At 31.5% G+C, this 6,000-nt stretch overlaps 1 long non-coding RNA gene across 1 annotated transcript in view; it reads left to right on the forward strand.

Moving 5' to 3' along the window:
- The window catches only part of LOC127729907 (uncharacterized), a 47,858-nt gene extending 41,858 nt beyond the window's left edge, over positions 1–6,000 (forward strand). Inside the window, exon 2 of the long non-coding RNA XR_007994892.1 lies at positions 5,894–6,000. This is a non-coding gene — a long non-coding RNA (uncharacterized LOC127729907). The remainder of the gene's footprint in view (positions 1–5,893) is intronic.

Genomic DNA, 6,000 nt, shown 5'->3' on the forward strand with positions numbered 1-6,000 from the left:
TAACGTTTGAGTAGATTTTGAATTACAAAGCAGGAAATACTTATGAATTAAGTCCTTTAAATTTTATTTCATCATTTTAAACTGATGATGTTACTAGAAAGTGCTTAAATCTATATCATCAAGACAGGATGTGATTCTTTGAAGTTTCATTTTCTTTATAACTATAGTTCCACGCTTGACTATTCTGGGATAGCTCTGACATCTAGCTGACTGCCTTATGGAGAAATTACCTGGAAGCCATGTGTCTCATGTCCCTAGCAACCCTCAAAAAGACCCTTTGGACAACAGAACAGTTTTGCATTAGAATCAGAAAAGTATACGATGGAAGATTACCCGAGTAAATATTAAAAATTTCACTTTCATTTTCAACTTTCAATCATTTTAATAAGGACCTATAATTGGTTATGAAGTTTGAAATTAACAAACTTACTATTAAAAGTTTATGTTTCTAACGCTAAGGATCTGAGGAATACCTCCATAAAAAAAACCTTCAGAGTCAAATTAATTTTCGGAAATGACTTTCAGGAAGGGCTTTTGATGCAGACCATGTTGGCAGTAACGGAACTATTAGGTGTTGTCTTCAGGATTATCTAATTAGACTACATATCACTGATGTTGATGCTGTAATGGTGATGCTATCATTACACACCATTTTATCTATGTCTTCCTGCTGTTAACCATTGGCAGCCTTGGTCTGTGTTTCTAAGTAAACATAATACTCAGTAGTGCAAGATTTCCGACACACTTGTTATATATAAAAAAAAATACATGTAGATATTCCATCAGCTGTATGTTTCATTTTTCATAGTTAATTTATAAATTGTTTTTTTTTTGTACAGAGCTACCAAAATAAAATAATATATTTCCTCTTAACTCTGTCTTTTTTATGCAGCCTGCAAATCTGGAATTAAGTCCTACAAAAAAGTCATTTCATCAGCTGAATCTAGGCAGGATATAATATGTTATACAAACTTATGCATTGTGTAGTAAAAGGGTGCACGATGAGTTTCTATGTGCAGATTTTAAAAGTACTTTAAGGACAAGAAACTAGAGACTCTAAAGAGTCTATGTGCGAATTCATGACAAAAATTCCTTTTTTTTGTTGATCTTGTATTGCTGATAATTACAATTTCTCTCTATCTTCTTTAGTTTTTGCCCAAAACACAAAAAAGGGTAAACAAAATTTGTCATTTCTGGACAATCACTTCTATAAAGAGTCAACTAACGATTTCGGAAGATTTTAACTTAATAGTAGATCTTGTCTTGTTGATCATTTTTGCTATTAAAAGTGTTTTATCAATCATTTATAGTTTTCAAAATAATAGGTAAAAATGCCCCAAAAAAATGGTAAAATCGTCATTTAAAGAACAAGAACTCCAATAAGGAATTAACTGACTATTCCGAATATGTTTACTTATTTGTAGATCTTGTCTTGTTGATCATTTCTGTCATTTAAAGTGTACATCTACCTATTATAGTTTTCTGAATGATACAGTCTTACATCCAAACCCTTCAGAGTGAAAATTTCATATCTTCTCTCAATTATTAAATGGTTAATTAAAGCTGTAAATCTGTCAACTGATGCTGATAAGGGACAGATAATATTACTTAAGAAACAGATGTTTAAAACAAACAAATGATTTGTAATAACAGTAGAGATAATAATACACAATGTGTCCAGTTTCTGATATTACCATTCCAGGACAGGAACAATGAAATGAATTGAAATTTTGATTATTTTAACATTTTTATAACTAATCATGGAAATTAAATATTAAAAAGGATGAAGGAAAGTTTGTGATGTTATATTTCCCTACACATTAAAAAAAAATTGAAATTTTTATTTGTCTTCCTATAAATTTTAATTTGTATTACATGTTTACATTTGTAATTAACTAAATATTCACATTTTTATTTATTATCAATTCATTCATGCAACAATTACCGTCAATTAACAAGAAAACTAAACATGTATGTAATATTCATCAACTAACAAAATTATAATTGGAGTGACACATTTATTTGAAAATTTTGTGTTTTCTAAGTGGTGTTGGTGATAAGCTGATTTTCCTTCTAACATCATTTGAATGCGAATTCTTGGGCATAGTTGTAGGACTGGATAGGCAAAAATTGCAATAACTACAATCAGGAGTCCACAGACGATTTCAGCCATGTTGACATATTTGTAGATCTTGTCTTGCTGATCATTTTTTCTAGTCGAGTTTCACTCTATCTATTATAGTTTTCAAGATAATAGGTAACAAGAGGCTGTCAGAGTAACAGCAAACCGGATATTCCTGCAGAGGTCGAACCCTGAACAGTTGAGCAGTATGGACACAACATTTAAGCTTAAAACAGCTCTAAATTTGGATTGTGATTGAATATTTGACACAGCATAGGTTTGTGACACAAAATGAATGTGGTCAAGGAACTGAAAATTTTGAAATTGGACATTTACCTATTATGGTCTAATTTCAAAAATCTAAGTACATTGTTAGAATCAGCATATCAAAGAACCCCAAGAATTAAATTTTTGAATTGTTGATGAAATCAAACAAAAGTTTAATTTAGGACCCTTTGTACCTCAATGGGGTATTATCTAATTAATAATGAAAATAAATACAGGTTAAGATTCAGCTTTTCAAAGAACCCTATATATATATTCAATTTATGTTAAAATCAAACACAGTATAATTTTGGACCCCGATTTGGACCAACTTGAAAACTGGGCCCAAAATCAGAAATGTAAATATATGTTTATTGATAGACAAACTAAGCTTAGTTTTTAAGTTTTTAAAGGAGTTTGCTTCATCAAAAAAAAATTTATATATAGCATTCAGAAAATAAGTTTATACAGAATAATAAACAAACCAACCACAAAATTCTTCAAACGATTTACGAAAGAAAAGATGAAAAAAAATCCAAAATGTCATTTATCATCCATACAATATCTATTAAAAATCTATAAAACTTATCTGTAATTATCTTCAAAATGTCGAATAATGAACAGCAAATTTCAAACTTTATTTATACTGTCCTTCAGATCTTATCATCAACACTTAGGAAACAGAAAATTTTCAAATAAATCTGTCACTCCAATAATAATTGTGTGATAAGATATTTACCAGATATTTTGTTATCTATTAACTGGTGAAAATTATTTAAAAACGCTAAGTGTAATCAAACTATATATATACGATTAATAGTTCCCAATATTTTTTCTTTCATTTGTCATAAACTAATATAGATCTGCAACTTATCTATCTAGGTCAACAATTTTATCTACATAATGTAATGTAATGAAATATATTTTTAAATAAAAATAGATTATTATCTAATGAAAATGATATTTGCAAATCACAATTTCTGTTCAAAGGAAAATAACTCAATCATATACTAAGTAATAAGTATATATTTGGACTTCTAAAAAGTCGAAAACTCAAAAAAGAGAGACGCTTAAATCGTGAAAATTGAACTTGACCTTCATTTAGTCACAGGAAACAATATATCAAAATTCGAAAAAAAATCGTCAAAGCGTTTGACTGTTAATGAACGGACACTTTTTGGCAGCCGCCCGCCCGCTGTACATCCCCAAAGCAATAACCGATTTTTTTCTTCGAAAATCCGGTTAAAAATGAAAAAACAAATCGTAAAATTCATCTTTTAAGGACAATAACTACTATAAAAGTCGTCTGACAGTTTTGATGTAAATGGATGTAAATGTAGGTTGGTGAAGGCCGTACAGTGACCTATAGTTGTTAACTTCTATGTCATTTGGTCTCTGGTGGAGAGTTGTCTCAATGGCAATTATACCACATCTTCTTTATTTTATATATAAAAGGTAGATCGCAACATTCTGAAAACGAAACGTTTCTGCTCCTTTCTCTTTTTGTAGCAAGTTTTTTTAAATAGTAGACAAAACTTGCTTTTAACCCCATGTTCTATTTTTAACCATGTCTGCCATGCTGGTTGGCAGGCGGGGTCATCAGACTAATTTCTAAACTGGATACTCTAATGATGATTGTGGCTACATTTGGTTAAATTTTGCTAAGTAGTTTCAGAGGAGAAGAGTTTTGTAAAAGTTAAAGTACAATGACGGAAGACAAGTGATGAGAAAAGCTCACTTGCATGGCCCTTTGATGCAGGTGAGCTAAAAATGGGTGGCAAATTTGAAAACTAGATATGGACAATGCCCCCTTTCTGCTCTGCCATATGCATGAGAATAGTTCCACATATTTTAGATTCGACAAACGGTGATGTTGGCATACAACTTGAAATTGTTACGCTGTCTGTAAGACACAAATGATGCCCCCGCCTGACCAAAAAAATTACTAAGTCAAACTACCTGTCATTTTCAGAATATTTGAAAAAAAAATCAAAATCCTGTGGCCATGCACACTTCTATTATGTGTTTGAACATCCTACAAAATATTAAAGCTGTATCTCCAAAACTGTAGGAGGAGATAGCCGGACAAACCATGATCTCTTTATGCAGCTTGTGCCAAAAAAATGACTGAGTCCAACTACCTGTCATTTTCAGAATATTTTAAAGAAATCAAAATCCTTTGGCCATGCACACCTCTATCATGTGTATGAACATCCTACAAAATATTAAAGCTGTCCCTTAAAAACTGTAGGAGGAGATAGCCGGACAAACCATGATCTCGTTATGCAGCTAGTACAAAAATAATGACTAAGCCCAACTACCTTTCATTTTCAGAATATTTGAAAAAAAATCAAAATCCTGTGGCCATGCACACCTTCATTTATGTATAAACATCCTATAAAATATTAAAGTTGTACCTCCAAAACTGTAGGAGGGGATAGACGGACAAACAATGTATCCTAATCCGGACGGACGAACGGACGCACAGAACAGAAAACATAATGCCCCTACTACTATCGTAGCTGGGGCATACAAATAATTGATCAAGGCTGATTTTTCAACACATCCAATACATGTACAAGAAATGAGAGTGCTTACAATGCAATTTACAGAGTGCTTACAATGCAATTTACAATTGATATGTATTTCCAACTCCTTTCGAAATAGTTGATCAGCACTGATTTTTGAACTCATCCAAGACACTGCTGATATAATCCTATGATAAAAAGGAGAATGGCCAAAAATTCGTCAAAATTATTATTTTCTTCATTAGAGGTCACATTTATGGCATCATAATAGCTTTAATGCGTCAGCACTTGTTGAATTTGTTTGTCAGATATTTTTACATATTTTGTGATCAAATTTTTGATTTGTATTACTAAACTTTAAACTTCACAGAATGTTAGGGCCAATATGGACCCTTCATGAACCTACTCCTTGCATCAAAATCTGGCAAGAATTGTATGCTAACAAGCCTTTCAGATGGATATCTGGTATTTCTATGTCCCATGCACTGCTTGACAGCAAGGAACAATAAGGAGATGTGATATGATTGGCAATGAGACAACTTTCAACCCAAGACCATGAGGTGAGGATATAAACAACTATAGTGCATTGTACAGTCTTCAACAATGAACGAGAAAAGTGTTTACAAAATGTGATAGTATTCAAAGAGAAAAACAATGGCCTACACAATGCTTAAAATAGCAAATTAATTAGAACAAATACGGCTGACAGCAACCATTGAAAACACTGAATAGCAGGCTCCTGACTTGGGACAGGCACATAAAGACAAGTTAAAATGATTCTTTTATTCATAACAGATCATTAAAATTGTGTAGATGATAGTTTCCATTAGACCTTTAGATCTTTAAGTTTTGCAATTGATAAGATGCTTAATTCCAGAAGTCAATCAAAAATTGTAATAAAATCTGACATCATATCTTCAACATACATATAAATTTTTCCAAAATATTTAAAATACTGTAAGTTTAGAATTATTCCAAGTTTTTTATTAATGCGAATAATTCGAAACCTTGAGTATCCCAATAATAAGAACTTGCATTCTGCTATCTTGTACATATATCCGTATGGAGCTTTTCCTAAAATAGCAA

Source organism: Mytilus californianus, unplaced genomic scaffold (assembly GCF_021869535.1).
Source record: "Mytilus californianus isolate M0D057914Y unplaced genomic scaffold, xbMytCali1.0.p SCAF_2, whole genome shotgun sequence".
Classification (NCBI taxonomy): domain Eukaryota; kingdom Metazoa; phylum Mollusca; class Bivalvia; order Mytilida; family Mytilidae; genus Mytilus; species Mytilus californianus.